Below are 22448 nucleotides of genomic sequence, written 5' to 3'. Positions count from 1 at the left end.
AAGATAAGAGTCTGAATATTACAGAGTTTTGCAAATTCGGGTGTAATTCAGTATGGTTTTGTTCTATTTAAACCAGTTTAACTGTTGTCCCTGCATAGTGGAATGAGAGCTATAATGATGAAAGGGATCTTAATGGACTGTCCTGGGTAAAGAAAGAGAGGTCGCTACAATAGCTTTTAAGTCTGGGTGAGGAAGACAGTTTGGAAGGAAATATTCTGATCTCCCCCGCTCAGTGAGATAAGCTTTCTGTAACAGTGTGGTGTCAGAGCACACAAACTGGATCTACTCTTGATGAATCTAAAACACATAGTAGAAGTGCATGCTGTGCGACAGCTAATATTGGGATATTCAGCCCATGGGACAAGATTAGAGCTGTTCTGAAATGAATCACTTCACCCCAAACTCATACGAAGTAGACAACAGTTCATCAACATCATCTGGTTTCCTGCACGGTCTTGATGATGTTGTGCTGTCGTGGTTTAACCCCAGTCAGCAACTAAGCACCATGCAGCTGCTCACTTACTTCCCCCCACCACCCAGTGGGATGGGAGAGAAAATTGGGAAAAGAAGTAAAACTCGTGGGTTGAGATAAGAATGGTTTAATAGAACAGAAAAGAAGAAACTAATAGTGATAATGGTAACACTAATAAAATGACAATGGTAATAATAAGAGAATTGGAATATACAAGTGATGCACAATGCAATTGCTCACGACCCGCTGATTGACTCTTTGTTAGTCCCTGAGCAGCGATCCCCCCACCCCCACTCCCCCCAGTTTATATACTGGGCATGACATCACATGGTATGGAATACCCCGTTGGCCAATTTGGGCCATCTGTCTTGGCTGTGTACCCTCCCGACTTCTTGTGCCCCTCCAGCCTTCTTGCTGGCTGGGCATGAGAAGCTGAAAAATCCTTGACTTTAGACTAAACATTACTTAGCAACAACTGAAAACATCAGTGTGTTATCAACATTCTTCTCATACCTAACTCAAAAACACAGCACTATACCAGCTACTAGGAAGACAGTTAACTCTATCCCAGCCAAAACCAGGACATGTGCCTTGCTAGATAAATAATGTAACTAAGCCCTTAGAATTTACATTTCTTATTTGTAAAAGACAAGGAGCAGTTAGTCCATGCCCCAACACCATCCTAATAAATCTATTAAAATTTGTAAGCCACTCACATGGGGAGGTAATGAGGTCCTCATAGACACTGTTCTGCAACTTTATGTCCAGAAACATTCACTAATGCCTTTCTCTCTCCTGGGCAGTGTCCTGGGCTAGTAGCTCTGCTGACAAAGGCCATGTCCCACATGACTGTCGTGGAGCTCTGACTGCTTTCTGCGAGAGCAGGGGTGTGATCCCACCTCTCCAGATACTTTTTCCTCACTTCTAATTTTCATTCAATGTAAAATGACTACACTGAATTTCAGAAACCAGAAAATCCAAGGATGGAGAAATCATATTGGTTTTGTGATGAGCTAGGACCTCTAGTTGTCAAGAAAAACAGATTTCTTGGGGAGTGAGAAGTGGAATAAAGTAATACCCTATGTTTAAAGTCACTGAGGTGTTTGTTTTCACGGCCATCAAAAACAAGCTTAATTTTTTTTTTTAAATTTGTAAGAGAAACTATCTCTCTCTCAGCTCTTTTTCAATCTGATGGCATATCTATAAACTGCTTTTCTGCATTTCTTTTAGTGAAATAAGAATAATTTAATAAAAAATTTACTGAGAACAAGGTCTCACAAGCAATGTGGTCTCATCAGCATGTTAACCCTAGGTCACAAGCATAAAGAAATAGTTCCAGACATATTCAAATTTGGAGAGGGGACAAAATGAAACTCTAGAAGACTCAGAAATGAAAGACACAGGAATCCTGCAAATCCTTGGCACTTCTTCACTGCTTTCAGTATTTCTTCAAAAGCTGATGCATTTTTTTTCAGAGAACAACAGCCTTGCTATAGAGAGAGATAAGTCTATGGGAAGAGAAAGAAAAGAAAAACAAAATTCCTCTTTGATTTCTGAAAACTGCTTCAGAGAAAAAGATTGGGAATTGCCCCAGATTTTCAGGATTTACTATGTTTTTGACAACTGAATTTTACGTGTCAGGGAGAATAAGATTTGGAAAAGGTAAATATGTCGTTGCTAATCTCTTAAAGCTTTAATGAGGATCTGAAGATTCATGCAACACCAATGAAAGAACAGCTAGTGCAGCAAATAATAGGTTAGGATAGTTTGTAACTGTGCGATCTAATAAATACTTTGATTGCTACACTCTAGCATACAAAAACCTGAACTTAAATTGTGTTTTCTCACATTTAAGTTCTGTATGAGGAATAAGTTACATGATTTTGTGTGAAATTTCATTAAATTTCCAGGATATTTACCTACTTATAGGGCTAAAATGAGGGTAAAGGAGTCAGAAACATGTTTTCCAGAGTGTCTTCAAAGATAATATTGTATCAGTGCTCAGGTTTTCATCAGACTTCAGCTCCTCCTCCCCTCTTTTTTTCCCTTCCCTAGACATTGCAATGGGAAAAAAAATACATTAAGAGACCATAAAGCCACTTCTTTGCAATCTTCTTTCTACTTCTTTTCTCTCTTGAAAGTCATAAAATGCTCAGAGCTGAAGTTGAACTGAAAAGAGTATAGCATCAACTCCCCAAATAACATAACCATATGAAGTGACATCTACTGTATTTAAATATTCAGTCTTCTGGTTAGTCATTTACCTGTTAAAACCATTCAAGCTCCAAGAATCTGACCCTGGTGTCAAAGGAATGAAAGGACACATTTTTTTAATTGTTCTTCTATATTTATTTCATAATGGCATTTTAAAAAATTCCTCTCTACACCTCTCTTGGTCTGTAGGAGCAGCTGTTCTCTCTGACATCAGCTATTCTCTCTGATATGCCTAAAACTATATGCACCTCAACACAAATCCCTGGTTGTGGTGTCTTTATTATTGATGGTGAAGCTTACATTGCAGTCATTGACTATTTCTTGTCAAGACATGATGAAATTACCTTTGAAGTAGGCAGCTCATGGGGTAGTACTGTAGCGGTGATAATACAGGGCTCAGCATGCACTGCAAAATCTGAATGTGGGTGTTATCTGTGTGGATCACCTTGCTGCTATGCTACCAGTATCCTGAGGCAAGGAGTAGGTAGCTGGCTTGTATTGTTTGCACAGACTGCAGGCACTGCAGTATACGTGTACTGAAAATTATGCTACAAATAGTGCTTTCTAATTCAGGGTTTGTTTGCATATAGGAAAATGTGGTCTAGAAGTACTCAGTGGGCTATGTGAGTGCCTAAAGCAAGCTTGTCACATGAAAATAGGGTGCAGAGTGAACTGTTTTATTTCACTGATTACTGATGTTCCAGCCACTATTTATGTCATGCCTGAAGATGACAAAGACAAGGTTAAGGGATAAGCAGGAGATGATGATAGTGAAATATACATGAGCAGCCTGGCAAGAAAAGTTACTGAAAAGAGATTCCTTTGTGGTAAATTCTTGGAAGATCTTCTCATATAAACAGTAGAGTACTGATTTCAGGATAATGAAAGCTTGCCCAAATTTAACGTACCAGGGTAAGTGGCAAGCAGGATTGGAAAATATATCAAGTGAGAAAAAAATGACTTTGATATCTCTTTTTGCCACCCCCTCCGCCCCTTCCCCAGTTCCTTCATGTCAATGGATCTGTTCTTACTATAGTCATCCACAAAATGATTATGGATGTGCTCCTTGGCAGTCAAAAGCATCTTGCAAAAGACTTCCTAGTCTGGAGAAATTTTCCAATAGCATTCCTGGATACCTTACTTATTTCCCACCTACTCACTGAAACATTTACAAGAACAGCTCTATTAATTTTGCTCTGGTATGCCATTCAACTAGATGAAAACTTCTTAAATATTGTTCTAAAGGTGATTTGGGGAAATACAACACTGTTACTATAGTTGTTCAGGACATTCTCAGAAGCAGATAGCACTATACTTGGAGTATTATTGCCTCCAAGTAATAATCTAAATAGGGACAAAAGAAAACAAAAAAAAAACCCCAAACCAAACAGCTAAAGAGAATCTTTTGTATTAGAAAACCTTCCTCCAAATAAAGGATGTCATCTAATAAACTAATAAAAATTTAAGCAAAGTTTATGTATATTTGTCTAGTAAATTTATGATTTTGGGACAATCTTAGTGAAAAACTTGTTAGCTTGTATACTACACAGGACAAAAATAATAACAAAGCTGAGTTAGATTACTTCATTAATTTTCCAAAACAGATTTTGAAATTAAATCTGAAAAGATTTTTTTAAAAGGGAATAGTATTTATAGAGCCTATTTTTGTATGTGCAAAAAGCTAACATATTTTATTGTTTCTTTCCTGTTCTCAGAACACAGACTGCAAAGCTCAGATCTGTTGTTCTGTTAGTAGTATGTGCTTTGGGTCAAACCAGTTTGATTCATCTTAACATGAAACATTTATTTCAGTATACAGTCTTGTGTGGTGGATATACTTGTATCAGAAGGGCAGCTTGCAGTCAAGACTAAAAATAATAGCTGTTATGACAATTCAATTGCAACAGATTTTCCAGATCTTATAGTCAATATATTGGATCACAGAAAATGACAGTAATAGCTTCCTTGCCTCAACTTTTATAGCAAACTCTGCATATCATTCTGTGATAAAATGAAGAAAAACAAAAAAATCAGCTATTTAAGCAAGAGCTAAATTAGATTTGACAGGATACTGACCTTTTGAGAACAGTTTTCAAAGGACAATACATGGTTTTGTCTGTTTATTTGTGTACGGGTGGGATGGAGTGTTTATTTTTAAATGGACTTTAAAAAGGGAAAAGATACAGATTAAGACAGGTATGCTTCACTTTCACTGCTGCTCCAGAATCCGCATGGACAGGTATGTGTCTATGTATGAACCAGAAGACCATCAGATCTTCTGGTTCATTTCAAATATAACTCAATCTTAGAAGAACAATTGTATTCCAAAGGATGTGGATGAATGAAGATTTTCTTACACAAACTGTGTTTGAGTACTTAGTCTATCAAACATGAATTCTAGCTTTGTTCAGCCTTAAAAGGACAACACTGTCACCAACTCTGGCTTAAGGTTTAGAAATACACACCATCTAAATTTACTGCATTGCATTCATGGTCACTCACTGACATTCACCAAGGCACTTCTGTGTGGTTTCTATTCTTCACTCCAGTCTTTTGAGGATATTGAAGAAATGGCTGTATTTCCTAAGCATCATCTAAAACTAGAAAGAAATAGGAATATACTGTCAGTACGCTGTGCCAGTCTGTGATCCTTTCTGTCATGATTCATTTCCATGTGAGTAAGAAGAGATCACGATGAATAGGGTTGACAAGAACAGAAGATTTTTACAAAGGAGCTGTAATGAGAGTATAGGTATAGATGTGGCTGAATCAGACTGGCTGGGGATGAAAATTAAGGTTCAGTATAAGGAACCCTGCTTAATACAAATGCTGCCATACTGTCTTCTGCTTCACATCCAAGAAGAGTTGAACATCTGGCAGAAGAGGCACTGAAAGAGGCAACACAAACATACCTCCTCAGCAGACACCACAATAATTACAAGAAGATATCTGGCACATTCATATAACCTTCACATGACTTATAGAGTCATGCCACAATCTGGCTCAGTCCAGGTGTGGTGTGACTCATCAAAATATTCCTTGAAACCAAGAAAAATCATACAGAAACCTCTGCCATAATGGGAGAAAGGAAGTCTTTAGATGCTGTAGTGGGAAGGAAGTGAATCTCTGCATTCTGAAACAGCACTTGAGTCTGGGGAGACCCTGCAAAAACATTCCTAGAAGGTGTTTTGATTGTGTTATTGTCCTTGTTCATTAAAACTCAGAGTCAGTCCCTCATCTGATTCGCGCACAAGCAGGAATGGGGCATCGTGACTTCCAGGGAGAGGGTTGGCTCCATAAACTAGTACTGCTATGAAGAAACCTCATGCGAAATAATTTCCATAGTGACATAAAATTATTTAAAATATGGCAAACCCATTGCACTATAGGGGGACACCTCACTCCAGCACTCTGCTAGTAACCTGTTATTGGAAGTAGAGCCTGCCCTGCTGTTACTATATTATTATTTCTAAATGTGCTCAGATATGATGATGTTGTCAGCTTTGTAGTTTGCTTTAGTGTGAGTCTGGAGATCTATGCTGTCATGCTGTAATTCATGAAGCAATCAAACAAAGGAGGAAAAAATTCTGTACCAGAAAGTATTAACCGTGTTTAACAGTTAAAAGCAGAAATGAGGAAGCCCTTCTTACGTTCTCCCCCTGCAAATGGAGGATGAGAAACTCAGGTAGGAGGAAGACACAAGTTTTTGTATGTATAACTGTGTGGAAAAAGGATATATTTTCTTAATCTAAAGGTTACAGTTTTTTGTTGGAAGAGAACTAAAATTTAATATAATGAATTCAATGAGATGCATTTACTGACACAGAAAATAATTTGAAGAATGTTAAAGCAACAAGATTATATTTCATTTCTAACACTTTATAATACCTGCATAGCCCTTTCTTGCCTGTACTAGATGAATTTCTTCCCTCTGTTTTTTTTCTGACTCTTCCTATTTTCTGTTCAGTTATCTGACTCAGTCACTTTTCTAATGTGATCAAAACCAACCTACAGCTTATCTTCATTACTCTCAAAGAGACCAAACTGAGGCCCAGTGAAGTACATGCAATGGTAACTGTGATCACGTCTTATATTGCTTTAACCTTCACATACAGAAAGTTGTCCTCCCATTGACATAATTAATATTCTCCAGGGAAGTATGGGGCAGTATAGCTTACAGAAGTGTTTTCTCATTAAGTCTAAAACATGCCATTTGTAGTAAACCAACATGCCTTTAGCTGCCTATAAGTTTTGTTATATGTTATTGTTGTCTTCTTTCTCCCACCCCCCCCCCAGTGTTTTTAGTCATTTTGAAATCCGTCAGCTGCACCTTTACGAAGTTTCAACAAGATATACATATATATACATATATATAAAACTGCATCTAAAATATAACATAGAATATAATGTAACGTATAAACAAGAATCTTTTAAATAAAATTGATACTATTTTTTCCTTACCATTATTCAAAATACTTTGGGGTGTAAAAGTATTCCAGTTACTGTGGGTGCTAAAACCTGAAGTACAATAATCTCAGTATATCTGTAAGAGAGAGATGCGAATATTAATATGATATTCTTCTTCTGGGAGAGCTCATTTGCTTTTCTGACTGTATGTACCAGGAGTCAGCTTTGGGTTGTGGTTGTGCCTGAACCCAGACCTTTGGTAAGCACAGTGCTGACATGCCCCAAGAGATATGCATAAGACAGGTCACGTGACGCAGGTTTTCCTGTCCCTGATCTAACTGTGGCCATGCCAAACTGGAGCTGACTCCAGAAGACAGTCACCCCACAGAGGGAATGGCACACAACAGCCATTGGGAGCTACATCTCCACAGGTATCAAGCTCATAATTCCCTTGAGCACCATATCACACAATAACAGCCGGCTTAAATTGACCCTGAAGTAGTTCAGGTGCATTTCTACTAATAAATCTGGCTGAACCTGTGCTAAACATGCATTTACAGCACAGTTAATCCACTGCTGACAACTGGAGATGACAGACCCGTTATTTATAAGAATTAATGTCAAGTCCACAAACAGCAGACTTTCATTTCTTTCACAAATGACGTCTGTCATTTATAGCTCATTGTGATATATGATGAATGGAAAGCTAACTTAGAAACAAAGTTATAGTGTCCTTGTTACTTCCAACATACCCCAAGGAAACTATTGCAGAAGCAAAATGTGTACCATGAACTGTTAGAGACAAAGTGATACTAGAAACTTGAGGGTGGTCAAATTCAATATATTTTACATCTGAAAGCAACTGCAGTCTTCAGAAAAATAGTTGCTATAAGAGCATTTAATAGTATATTTTACTGTGCTTATGCAAGTTTAAAGCTGGCTTTATAAGGGAGGGGCAGTTAGGACTTGGAAATGCCTATCTTCTTGTGGTCTACATTAAAAAAAAGTACCTTAACCCTGTAAATACTTAACTACAGTTGTAACTTTCCTCTTAGAATGAATGCTAGGAACTGTTAATTTCATCAGTGATAGTACTAATATATCTGTATTTGAGGTGCCATAGCCCAAATGCCTTTTGAGCAAATCCTGAAAGTGAAAATACAATTGATATGTGACCTAGGAAAGGTAGTAGGTCTTGGGGAAATAGAATAAGGACACTCTTTTGTATTCATTTGGGTTTCAAGTAGCTTGGGGTTCTGCAGAAGATGAAATACGGAAGTTTAAATTTTTACTTCCTTTACTGATGCTAGTTGATCAATATGACAATTACTTTAGTTGCTTTGTCCAGTTTTCTAGTGTCTGTAGCTCAAAAATACAGAATATCATGTGGTTTTGTACTAAAACCTCAAAAGTATATGATCAATGATATTTAAGGAACATAATGAGGTTCAAATTAGGCCTGGAAACATTCAGCTATGAAATACCTTCAGAACTCAGATTTATGAAATTTCAGGACTGCAAAACAATTTAAAGACAAATACACACAGTAACAACACACAGTAGATTTAAATTTTTTTAATATATTTCTATTTTGAAATATATAGTTCCTGAAGACTCGGGAAATATATATATATATATGTATATAAACATGGTTCTCAAATGAAAATCCTCTATTATTCTGTTCATTTCGCTATTGACCATTTGTGCCTAATATATCAAATGTCAACAAAAAGCACAAAGTCTTCCACTACATATTGCTTTTCCCCTGGGAATTTTTCAAGGTTTAAGGGGGAAACTAAATCGTTTGTGTGAGCCTTTGGTTTCTTTAGAATGTTTTTCATTATTATTTTATAGTCTGTGAAAAAACAACTAAAATGTCAGCGTGTATCAGACATAATCTAGCTGCTGCATTATTCATTATTTAAAATCTTGTACTTAATGAAGAGCCTGTATTGAAGTCTGCTGCAAGTGTAACTACAAATATAAAAATGGCCATTTCAATGCCCTTTCTGGTATATTCCATTTGGATTTTATTCCATCTGGATTTTATTCCATCTGATGTAGGTTACTGACATGAAGAACTTCTCAATAGAAAACAGAGAAACTTTCTGGGATGATTTTATTATACATACAATATTTTAGAGGGCGTACAGAGTCATTGTTATCTGTTCTACTTATAGATGGGAATTTTTTTATTCCTCATTTTTCATTTCTTCAGGTACTCATATTGGATCTATCCAATAGTATTTCCATAGTCACCAAAATTTTTACATGATGGCAAGTAATTGAATTATCACAGGTAATATACAATGGTGAAGTATAGTAAATGCTATGTATTTGATTCAACTTCGTGACAAATGTAAGCTCAAATATTTTTTAAGACATTCTGAAGCCATTTATGATATCTTGAAGCGTGCACCAAGCTTGCTATCCAAGAAACATGTGTGTGGGCTGGTATAATGTTTGCTAGTTATATAAATTTTAAAGCACAGACATAAAGGTTACTGTACTTAAATCTATTAGACACATAACTAAGCAGTATGAAGTACTTTCAAATGTGGTCGGGTTGGTAAAGATTTCTCTTATAATGTCTTTTAAAGGAGTATATGTATAAAGCAGTGTTCGCTAATAGAAAACATTTGTTTCTTCTACATCTTTACTTTTACAGCTGCTTCTTTATTACATGCATTTGTTCAGTGCATCAGTCAAAGAACCTTCCTTGTTATAAGAACTTTCAAATATGTTTAAAAGAGTAAACCACATTTCAATATGGAGATTAATATGCACATTTCTGTGGGCACTGATAGTCATATGGGTCTATGATGAATGTATCTCTATATGGAAAAAAGGAAACAAACATTTAAAGAAGCTGCTTTATCTGTGTTTAGCTGAAGGAATCCATGACAACAGATGATACTCTATTTATGTGTCATTTATACTTGGTTTATCCTTGGAGCGCTGGTGTTATGTGATCTACACAAAAATAAGCTTTTAAAGATGGGTAACAATAAAAAATGTTCAAAAGCACCTCCCTGATTCAAAAGTATATTTCTATGAAATATTCAATAGGACATACCTCCTAAATTACTGCACTACTTTCGAAAAACTTGAAAAACCTTAGTGGTCCTGCATTTACAAAATAATACATTAAGATACAAAAAATCTTATTCACCTCTAGTTTTATATGCTTTTTGTACATTGGTGCTGATAAGGGAGAGAAATGCAGGATTGATTTTCATAAATGATAGATTTACTCTAAAATTAAATCCACATCATACATTGATATTTATAATGATAAATATTTGACTTCTGTTTGCTCTAATACGGTGGATTAGGTCCTTATAATATGCTATTGATAAGCATGTGATTGGCAAGGGCTCTCCAAGATGACCTCAATCATTCATTTCAGGGTGTATTCAGAAGCCTGATGAGCTCCTGGTCCTTTATTAGCAGTCCTGAAATGCAGAACATCAGGGCCAGATAGCATTTAAGGTGGAACTTTACAGCACACCCAGACCAATAAATATTGAAAACATGAGCTTGAGATTTCAGCTGATTGCCAGGAAAATAACTTAAACAATATCATGATGTTCAGAGATTTAAAAAATGTCACAGAGATAATGAAACAATTTGGAGTTAACAGAATGCTATGAGAGAAGGATGCTAATGATCCAAAATAATTTCTGCATCCTTCAGTGTAATTTCCAGGCTATCTTTCTGTAATCTGGGGATGTTCCATCCTTTACAGCCGTACTTTCTCTGCAGGTGAGATGCACACAGGTTTCGCACATTCAGATTGGTATAAATGCCTTTTAGAGCTTAGATGGGGGAAGGTGATGTAGCAATGAAACTGAGTTGCTGTTTTCACTTTTTTCCTTAGCATTTAGTCCTGAATTCTGAGGCTGCATTGAATTCTTGCCATGATATTGTTTGAAACTGTGATATTGTGCAAAGCTGCTGTTCTACCCTCTGTTGAATGCAGCAAGAAGGGAAGACCAACAGTCAATAACTTCTATCTCCCTCCTCTCGATTACAGGTAAACCACATGGAACCTCCTTCAAAGGCACAGGAAAAGTTGAGTGGGAAAGACACACTTCCATAAATACAGAGGGGAATGTGAGATCCTTAACAGTTAATGATGTCAGTGACTGACACAAATGACGTACACTAAAATTGAAGACATGTCATATTAGTCCTTCTGTGACACAAAGTTTCATTAATAATTAACAATTTTCAAAGCTCATATATTTTTAGGCTTGGATTTGTGCTCAAAGGAGGCACAAGCTGTTTGAGACAAGCTGACTCCTGCATTAGAGGGTGACAATAGCTAATTGTGATCATTCTACAGCTAATATACCAAGTTTAACTGCAAAAGAGCAGTAGCAAAGTTAATACTGTGCTTTTGACACTAGCAGCTCAAGGTATGGTACAAATCCAGCTGCCTACTTTGACCCTGCTGTCTGGTATATTTGATGGAACCTGTGCCAGGAAATCTTACTTTTTAGGTGGCTGTCCTTTACCCATTGAGGAGATTTTTAAATTTTTCTTAAATTTCTCAAAGCCTATGCTTGGACACAGTTTTCACATATGAGTGAAATCAATTTTGTAAAATGATACCAGGAAACTAGATCTTATCTTTACAGATGCTTACTGTCGTAAGTAGTTTATGTTTTCAGAGTAAGGGACCAGTTCAGAGAACCATGTAAAAGTACTACCCAGCATTTATGTAGTCTCAGATCGGGTAAATATCCTTATAAACACACCGTGAGCAATGTAGGCTTTGTCAGGACTGTTCATGTGCTGAGATTTTAAAACTTCAGAGAATAAGTGCGATAAATTACAATGGATCCTTATTTTCCTCAACTTGGTGTCTCTGCCCCTACAGATGCATGGAAGAGAGCTCCTGTACTGGTGTGGAAGAGGAAGATACGAAGTAGTTATGAAGGAGTCAGGAATAAGATCACTGAGAAAAATTAACAGGGAATCATGTACAGGCACAGTTTGAAAGCCACCAGAGGCTTCTCATCCCACCAGGGAAAGAGAGAGAAGCAGTGCAAGGAGGTACATGACCAGTTTGCAGTGCAGTTATAATCAGAACTTACGGGAAAGCAGCAAGGCTGATCAAGAACCCTGTAACCAGAGGCACAATTAACAGAAAGGGAGAAGAGTATTGTCAGGATATCCTCACTGAAGAATGAGCTTTCACTACACTAATTCTGGTTTGCCTCCAGAGGGCTCAGCTCAATTTTCCTAACTTGAACAAATAACATGGAGTACTTGTAGGGATTAATTTTATCTATTGCATGCATTGTAATAAAAGCCCCTTTGGGCAGTTACATATCAAATTACAAAACGTGTAAGCAGTCTTATTCCCTTTTCTCCAACTTTCTTGCTTCTTGTAAAGCTAAAGATTAATTACTATTTGAGCTGCCTTGGGGGATGGGAAAAGAATTAGAGGGGAAAAAAATTGTATATTAAAACCAAACTCATGACATGTCATTTTTAAAAAATGTGTATGTACTCAGAGCTTCAATTCCTTCTACTTAAAATGAAAAATAAAAACATTGTCACATTTGTCTAAACAGAGTATTGTGACAACTCTTCTTACCTGTATTTTCTGTCCCATTTTTTACTCCTCATGAGTCATCTTAAAAATCAATTGCTTAAACTTTACTGTCATGAAGTTTTGACCACACAATATAAATGTTTTTTTAGATGTACTTACCTTGAAATAACTGTTGAACTTGGGAGATGGTGAGTGTCATGAACTTGGGAGATGATGAATGAGAGAATAATTTAACCTTAATAATTTCTGTTAATTTTTAGTATGCTTTCTTTTGTTCTGTTTTTGGGGGTTTTGGGGGTTGTTTTTAGTTTTCACAAACTGTTTTTGCCTTCAGTGATTTGTTTGTTTTCACAGCAACTATTTATGACCACTGCACCTTTAATTTTGTTGTCCTAAATTTCTGCAATTATTTAGGAGTCTCGTGTTTCTCACATTAATGAGAGCTTCGGTTTTTTTGCTTTCCCCTTAAAGTGTACTTTGTTGTTGGATGTTGGATGTTTCACTCATATTCTTTTCTAAAATGCCAGGGGATATATTGCTCTTGCCGTGTCACTACCAGGGATTTTGTTTTATTAAAGGTCTTCCTTCCTGCCTACACATCAGTAAATAGGATTGGAATAGGAAGCCTCCAGATTGTAGGTTTATTTTCAGCTCCTTTGAAGGAATCAAATGCACCAACTTTTTTTACTTATTTTTATTTCCAAGTCCTCTCCACTCCCTATTTTGCAGAATCATAGACTTCGAGGAATATTTCAATGACATGACTAGTCCACTTTTCTGTCTTGACAGCTGCTTTTTCCTAATGATGTTGTAAATAGATTCTGTAACTTCCTAAATACTTTTTTTTTTTTTTTTACCCAGTTACCTATTAGAATTTATATCATTGCTCAAGCAGTTCTGTTAAACAAGATCATACTGATAGTATTCATCAGGATGGGAAATTTGGCAAGGTACTAGCTTGGCAACTGGTTTCCAAAGATCCTAAGTCACTGCTTTTTGACATTCAAGATATAATTGCTACAAAGCTTGTTTCATTTTACAGTGGTGTGCATATTTGTGCTTGCCTTATCATTATCTGGAATTATTTCCGTTTGTAAGCTTTTGCAGTTAAAACTGCAAACCTGTGGTTTGCATTAGTCAATATAATTCAGTATTTTAGCTTAGTATTTTAGCTCAGCCTCTATCTGACAACTTCCCTGATACTTGCCTAATTATCTGTGATCAAATTGAGTCTACATGTCCAATAAACAGCTCTTCCTCTCTCAGACCCGTGCCACTATAGTGAAATGGCTTGAATTTGGACTAGTCAAAACTTGTGGGATTGTCCTTAAGTGCCCTTCAGCTAAGTCTTGCTAGGAGTTACTTTTAGTAAACGTTTCCCCTGAGCTTCAGTAACCACATGTTCTAGTGTTTGGGGTAACTGTTGATTGGGATCAGCAGCAGCAACTCTAACTTAACTCGCAGGTGCTCTTTGAATAGTTATTGACTGTGGCAAACATCTTTTGTGTCAAACTGTGTTTCTTGTCTGGGTATTTGCTCTTTGTCTTGTATCCTGGGTGTAGCTTTGCTTCCAAAACTCAGCTGGTTTGACAGCTCTCCTTATTTCCAGAACCCTGATATTTGTTCTAGTTTGAGTTATTTTTGCCCTTTCTTGGTCTATCAGCCCTCTATCCATTGTGAGACTAGACTTATCTAGATAATCACATCCTCCTGACTCCATGGAAAGAATTACAGCTTTTGTTTGCTTGTTTATTTCTAGTGGCTATGAAATTTATTCTTTCCTCTCTACTCTTATTGAAGTAATTTTGAAGCAATGACAGGAACAATATTGTTTTTACAGATGGAGTAATTGACAGCCAGTTTTTTTCACCCAGGCCTGGTTAAACAAACGACCTTTCCTCATCTGAACTATATGCAACCCTAAAGAAAATTCATTCTCTGTGCCATGTTAAGTGGAGAATTGTGCAACTCACTAACTTAATGTGCCAAGGTCTGTTGAAAGTGGGCGAGTCCCTGACCTATTGTGGAAAGAGCTGGGTTGGTCAATATGTGAAGTGTGGCCTCATACTGAAAAATTCAGCAAACTTTCCCAGATGAGCTAGAGGATGATGCATTCCAGCTAAGACATAAATTCAGGCTAAGATGTTTTGTAGATCAGGCTCATCAACTTCAAGGTTCTTTTTCTACCAATGTCGGTAGAAAACCCACCAATTCCGCGATCTTTCCAGGAATGCCTAAAAAGCCCAGCAGTAAAAAGCTGCTACGATTTTATTCAAAGCTATGTTTGTTAGATTAGTTAGGTAAATAGTTGTGTACAGAACAATTTAAAATACCAATGAATTAATACAGCTGAGGATTTTTGTGAATTTGGGTTTAAACAAAACAAAGCCTGATCTTTTGTTTGTCGGGACAAAACTAACCTTGAGGTAGGTTAAGAGAAAGAATTTTTAGCAAATAGTCATTCAGATTTTATTAAGGATTACATGTTCTTTCTGAATGATAAAGTGGATTTGTTACCATGAGGGCTTTCTAAAATTGGTCTAATAAAGTTGCTTGTGGTAAAGATTTTTTTTACTTTATTTCCAACTCATTGAAGAAAAAAAATAGAAAAGCCTCTGTGTCTGGGTCAGTAGTATGTGATGCTTACTCTGCTGGAACTAGCAGTAAGCTGGACATGTTAATCTGTCCTGCAGTGAGGGACCATTTTGTCTGGTACCATAAAAAAATGTATTAAGTAATATACACAACCTAGCATACCCACTGCTTTCCTTTTGTCCTAAGAGCAGTCCAAGTATCCAAACACAGGCTGAGGTTTGAGGTACATCCCAGACCTTCTCTTGAGTCCATGATTCCCTGTAGGTCCATTCCTGGACAGGACAGTCTTCCAGTCTTACCAGCTTGGGGTACCGAAGGTTGAAGCAGGAAGAACAGCTAAAGGCCACTTTGTTCCTGGGAAGCTGTGGCTCTTTTCTTGATTGCCTCTAACTTAACAGGCTTTTATTAGGACTGCTGCTCTGCAGTGTAAAGAAAAGCTGCCAGAGAGGCTGTAACTCAGTTGTTTCTGTTGCAGAGGACATGGATCTCCAGTCACACTATGTGGTGGCTCACAGTCTTGCCCCGGGCACTGGATCTCCCTGACTTGTTGACAGAGCTTGAGTGCAAAGGGCAATGTAGCTGGTGGTAAGGGTGCTCAAAGGGGCAGAGTGCTGGCTGTGAGGTTGTTTGTTCTGGGCTGTGATCACCTCCTTTATAATTGCATTCCAATGCTGTGGCCACCAGCTGCATGAGGGGCTGCACCCTCTTGCTACAGAGGGAGCCCCCTCACAGAAAAGTTCCTTCGTTACTTTCTGTCATCCTGGCCCACATACCTTTGAATCAGTGTGGAATTGGCCTCATCAGCAAAAGTTTGAGAGGAATTCACCTGAGTATTTGTGATATCAGCTAGAAGTCAGCAATAAAACCGGAAAAAGGGTGGGTGGTTGGCAGCGCATACAAGTGGCAGAGTTGACAGATAAGAGCTTTCAGTGCAAACATGCCAAGTTCTGTATTCAAAACTTACCTATATTTCAAGTAATATGTATAATCCCACATACTCTCTTTGTCCAATCATAACTAGGCAACACGTTTAATATTTTACAGATTTTTAATTAATTTTTCTCTGAAAAGTTGCAGATTCAGAGTCATTAGCAGAAATGATTTAGTGAAGAATTTTGCATAATGAACATTTGAGAGCAGTAGTTGACATGCAAAGAAAAATTTCAGAAAGAGAGGTGACATTGGTAAAGATAAATTACTCATTTCAAGTTATTTAACTCTAGCTGGTTCTAAACCACTTAGGTGTAACTTGGAAAACATACTTTTTATTTACTCAGAGAGCAGCAAAATTGGTAATGGTACACTGAGCAAATGACATTGTAATATAAATGCACATGAGAAAATATCTACAGCTACTTTGAGCATGTGGTTGCTGGCTGAAACTAAGTGAGGACCCAGGTTGTAGTCTAATGTGCTTATTCTATGCATTTTTTAAAAATATATATGGAATTTTCATGTAAACAGGACAACAGCATTTGACAACTTTTCAAGTACTGAAATGTTACATGAATATATATGTATATTTTTGTCATACAAGTATGCAAAAATTTCTTAATCTTCTTGGTGTTAAATTGTTTTCCAAGAAGCTGAGGCACAAGAACAATGACAGGCAAACTTCTGAACCCTTTTGGAGAGATGTGTTTCAGCTGTTCACAGGACAGAAGACAAACTAATAGGTTGAATGGCACCTGAAGTTCAAAATATACAAGATGAACACAAAAGGCTCTCAGAAACCAAAGTAATTTGTTCTAGCACATTGGTTCAAAGAAGCCTCAAGTATGAAGAAATTACAGGTAAACAGTAAGAAAAAAAGGTGTTACCAATGACCTACTTTGAAGGTAGTGGTAAATGAAAAGAAAAAACAATGAACAAGAAGCTGGAGAAACTGCTGCAAAGGACCAGAATGGAAATCTTAGAAGAACATGGGTAACAGCTCATGCTATGATAAGAAGGAAAATACGATTTCATCTGGAACATATTGAACTTCAATAATTAATCCTGTAAGCAATTTTTTATCTTCTGTCTCATAGAGAGGAGAAGAGATTTTCTTAACAGAAAAGAAAGCCTCTTTGTCCTGGTTTCAGCTGGGATAGAGTTAATTTTCTTTCTAGTACCTGGTATAGTGTTATCTTTTGGGTTCAGTATGAGAAGAATGTTGATAACACACTGCTGTTTTCAGTTGTTGCTACATAGTGTTTATACTAAACCAAGGATTTTTCAGCTTCTCATGCTCAGCCAGCAGGAAGGCTGGAGGGGCACAAGAAGTTGGGAGGGAACACAGCCAGGACAGCTGACCCAAACTGGCCAAAAGGGTTTTCCATACTATGTGACGTCATGTCTAGTATATAAACTGGGAGGAGTTGGGCTGGGGGGAATTGCCATTCGGGAACTAACCGGGCATCAGTTGGTGACTGGTGAGCAATTGCATTGTGCATCACTTGTTTTGTATATTCCAATCCTTTTTATTATTACTGTCATTTTAGTATTGCTATCATTATCATTATTAGTTTCTTATTTTCTGTTCTATTAAACTGTTCTTATCTCAACCCATGAGTTTTACTTTTTTTTTCCTCCCAATTCTCTCCCCCATCGTACTGGGTCGGGGGGACTGAGTTAGCGGCTGCATGGTGCTTAGTTACCAGCTGGGGTTAAATCACGACATAAAATAAAAAATAAAATTATAATGTCAAAAATCAGAATTTCTACTTATTCCTCAGCCATCAAAACCAGATCATGCCACTATAACATACTTTCATCTAAGCAGTGGTTGGTGTAAGGTTGCACTGACTACAGAAAGGAAACCTTTTTTTTTGACATTTGTAATATCCTAGAGGAATGAGTTCCACAAGATATTTTTTCATATAGTAACACTATCCTTGTTTGTTTACCAAGATGTTAACAGATATTCTCTACTCTCCCCTTTTTCCTGACCAGTTCTTGAAACATTGGCTTTAATCCTTTAGCTTTGTTCATTGTTGACCAGTAGTTTTCACACTGTATTATATTTGAGATGGCATAGGGCTTTTGGGTAAATAAGGAGCAAGGAATGCATATTCTTTGCCATGGAGTTTGTTCCATGAGTTCTTTCTAGCATGTTGTATTGATACAGAGAGTTTTTAAATGCCAAGTCATTCAACATTCTTAAAAGAGCAGCTGGATGTTATTATTCATTGATAACTTCCCATCCCACAGGTAGTATATCTTAAGAAGTAGCTAAGGATTTCTAAGGACTGAAATCTCCTGTAGAGCTATTCTCTCTTTCCACAAGTTTTTCCTAATATTTCCCTTTTTTATTAGGCAACAAGGGTGATAATTGGGCCAAATTCCCTTCAGCTTACACCCTATGGTAAGCAAACCTTCTTTTGACTTTTAGAGGGGGTTTAGCAGAAGTGGAAAACTACTAAGAGATATAGATGATCAAAACATATGAATAAAATCATGAGAGAGATATTCATTACTATCTAAACCACTGTCTTTTTATCATACCAGGCTCTCTTCTTTTTAGAACTTTGATGAGTTTGTGCATCTCTCATATCTTATCTGAGCATCAGTAGAATTTTCCATGTGCTGGAATTAAAAGCTCATGAGTTTTATTAAAAATGTTCCTTGTTGCCCTGTAGATGCAAGGGTGTTTCAGGCATTCTATGACAGGCAAGTTGTAAGACACCTTGGAGTGACCTCAGACATAACCAGTAAATGTGTATTGTAATGAGAAGAATGAATATGACTAGTCCATTTTGTATTCTTTTGAAAAATGTGTTAGGCTTCTTTTGTGATGGGATTACCTTAAGGGCAAACACAATGTATACTTGTCACAGAAATGGCTACTGTGCAGTAATGACCATTATGGTTTAAGCAATTAAAGATGACGTCAAATCAGTTGGCTGGTCAAATCAACTTTTTTTCTCTTCTGTCTCTGAATCATGACAAAAAGGAACCAAACAAGTAAAAGCCAGCATTGAAATTCTTTTCATATTTTTAACAACTTCCTGAAAATCATAACTCCTTACAAAATAAAATGAACAAGGAAAAAAATGCATGGTATGAAAAAAATAAAGCTACATGGTTCTCTGTCATTAGTGAGTAGCAAATGGAAAAAGACAGTATTCAATATTTAATGAATTCTCCTAAAAGAGAGAAAAAAATCACCTGCATGCCATAAAGGATAGAATGACCTATCTGTGTTTCCCTAGTTCTCTGACCTATGTGTGACTGCAGGATATTTTTTTCAATTATATTCAAATCCACTACACAGACCTACAAATGTTTTCCAAAACAGGGAAGATGGCACTATCAACCTGAAAATCGACAAGAAAGGATGATAACAGGAAAATCCTGATTCTGCTCACGTACCATCCATTTAGACATTTAATCAAGATAAGCTCAGGTTGGAACTACCAAGCTCAGACAATATTCTTCCCGGTGTGTTATTGCATGCACTTAATAGCAATTCCCTATTTTGCACAGCTCTGCAGAACTGTGTATCACCAATTTCTCACCTATCATTGTAGAGCTGCAAAGGTGCAGACAAGGTCAGTGCTAGTTTTTGATCTGCTTTTGGATATCTGGAAGTTAGCACTTGTATGTAGTTTGCTATGGGTTTGGAACTGATTTCACAGGCTCAATTCCCAGACAGTTGATGTGAACTGCCAGTGAACATTGTCAGGAGGAGTAACTGAAAACACTGAGGACAGCTCTTTTTTCCTTTTTTTTTTTTTTTACTTATTTCATATTTACTATTTTATTTGATCTAAAGAGTTCTACTGGATGCAAAATGCAAACATTCTAAAACAGCCATTATGAGGACTTTATCTAACATGTTGATAAGATTAGGCAGGGAACAGGGTATCAAGAGCGCTCTGTACTATGACAGATGAGGGATATGAAGAACATACCCCCTTCTGGTTTTCAGAGAATAGCACCAAAGGAACTTCCTGAAGTGAAATGCAAGTGAGATGAATAAAACTGATATCAAATTTCGGGCTAGGAATTTACTATTACTTTTATATTTTGTCTTCCTCTGAATTTCAAAAAAAAAAAAATCTGCCTTCTACTTTGACATATTGGATACTTAGAGGTTAAATCTAGAGCAAATTTGTTCTCAGCCTTTAAGTTTTAGACAAAGAAATGCAGGGAGAGAAGCCGTGCCTCATCATTTCCCTGCTTGCTGGCTAACTTAACTAAGAATAGCAGAAAAATGTTCTTCTTTGTGGCTGTCAACATTTTAAACTTGTATGTGCCTTTCTGAGAACAAACAGGAAGCAGAAGAGGAACTGTGATTCAAGAACTTGCACCCAACAGAAGGGCTGATGGTCCTGAGCCAGGAAAGAGTTTAATGCAGGTGTCAACCAAGCTTGCTGCCTTCCCCGATCTGCTGGTGCAGCCACAGGTGCAGCTTTTTCCCAAATTCAGGCAGCCTCAATCAGTCTGGAAGAAGTAAGCCAGTGAAGAGGATTATGGTGGGTTTTTTGGCAAAGTGATGATGGGAGGATGCTGGTCAAGGGAATGTAGTCTCCTAACCGAGCTCACCTACCACTAGAACAGCACATACTCCTGTGGCCTGGCTTACAGTTCCTCTTGGAGTGCACACCCTTCTTTTGCTTTCTCTTCAGAGACTAAAATGATAGTCTACCCCAGAGGCAGAAGGAACCAACTATTTTTCTTTGCTGTCTGTGTGAAGCAGGGAGGTGGTAACTGGGTAGCAGAAGAGCAGGGTATCTTTCAGCACATTGTTGTTCTTCCTCCTCTTCTGTCTTTTCCTCAGTTTTCCTTTAAGTATTCCTTGTGCCTTGATTTAAAAGAAGTTGATTAAGAAAAAGCATTGCAAGCATCTTCCCTCTTGTTTTCCCTCATGATTGAGACCATCTCGCTCAGCTGCTGCCAGGCTTTGGGCACTGTGAAATTGCTATGCTTTAAAAGATATAATAAGGTAGTGTATTTTTTCTTTCTTCTTTCTTTTAGATACCTGCTTTTCATTTTGGCTAATGGAGAAAAGGTGTTTTTCCTGCAAGCTTGTCATTTGTTTTTTATTAGTCAACTTTTAATACACAGCTTGGAAGGCTTTCAGAAAGTTAATACAACTACTCTGTAACATAGCATTCACAATGTCCTTGTTCTGGTGAGTGCTCCATTAATCAGTTATAATGGGCTGATGACCCCAAGCTGATAAAGCTTTGACCCTTGCCACTCAGAGAAGACACACTTTAAGGCAGGCAGATGCCCCTGCCACCGTTTATTTTCAGATAGGGAGGGAAATGGCCTCATGTCATTATTATTATTTGTCCAGTTACATAGTTGAGGCCTCTGCTGGGGTAATAAAGCAGAACAGCAGAAACCTTAGAATCAGAAAAGGAAACACCAAAGGAAGCTAATAAACAAACAGTAGGAAAGAATAAGGGGGACGGGGGAAAGAAAGACAGACAGACAGGTATCATTTTACAGATTAGGAACTGAGGACCAGAAAGTGTAAGTAAATAATTAATGGTGATTCAGAGCAATCAAATGCAGTCTTCTGGAATTCCAGGCTAACAACTTTAATACAAAAGCACCCAAGGAAACACTGCTTTATTTTGAACCCTAAGGACAGCAGTATTTGAAACCTATCATTAGAAAGGTATCGTATACATCAGAGATATTCTTGCAAGAGCCAGCACCACCCATCATGCACTGGTGTCAGTTTCCAGTGTTGCCTCTAGGAAAACAAGGCCTTTTTCCTCTGTTCCGGCAGTGCTCCTGGGCAGGCAAGGTAAAGAGAAGTGAACTGTTTTCTTTCTCTGTTTGCGTCACCCTGTTTTTTGACACTCTAGTAACTGTAAAATCAGTGCCAGTGGAAAATTTAATAAGTGGAGAAAGCTACGAAATCCTTTGAGGTACCTTTATAAGCTCTCTGTGGTTGAAGAGTTGCCGGTTTTGTTTGTGTGTAAAGGACTTTAGCTGTTTTACTGCAGATATCTTTTCTTCTTCTAGCTGACATTTTGGTGGGTCAGGAATTTCACCTGTTAGGAAGGTAATGGAGGAGAATTACATTATGAATATTTTATGAAAAATGAATTTGTTATTCACCAAAATGTTGGCTTTAATGAGAAATTATGTTAGTGTGGCTTATTCAACTGTACTTGCATTTAGTGGTACTCTTTATTAGCATAGTCCCTCTGGCTTATTTCTTTACTACTATATTCTTCTTTTGCTCTTCTG

This window comes from Harpia harpyja, chromosome Z (assembly GCF_026419915.1).
Source record: "Harpia harpyja isolate bHarHar1 chromosome Z, bHarHar1 primary haplotype, whole genome shotgun sequence".
NCBI lineage: Eukaryota > Metazoa > Chordata > Aves > Accipitriformes > Accipitridae > Harpia > Harpia harpyja.
This window is presented reverse-complemented; position numbering follows the sequence as displayed.